We start from the raw sequence: 259 nt of genomic DNA, 5'->3' as shown, positions 1-259 counted from the left end.
TCCGCATCCTCATCCTCGTCCTCATCCTCATCCTCATCCACATCCTCATCCTCATCCTCATCCTCCTCCTCATCCTCATCGTCATCATATCCTCATCCACATCCTCTTCCTCGTCCTCATTCTACTCCTCATCCTATCCTCAACCCATCCTCTTCCTCATTCTCGTTCTCATCCTCATACTCATCATATCCTCATTCTCATTCTCGTCCTCATCCTATCCTCATTCTCATCCTCATCCTATCCTCATCCTCATCCTCTT

The sequence above is a fragment of the Lupinus angustifolius genome, chromosome LG16, assembly GCF_001865875.1.
Source record: "Lupinus angustifolius cultivar Tanjil chromosome LG16, LupAngTanjil_v1.0, whole genome shotgun sequence".
In the NCBI taxonomy this organism is placed as follows: domain Eukaryota; kingdom Viridiplantae; phylum Streptophyta; class Magnoliopsida; order Fabales; family Fabaceae; genus Lupinus; species Lupinus angustifolius.
This window is presented reverse-complemented; position numbering follows the sequence as displayed.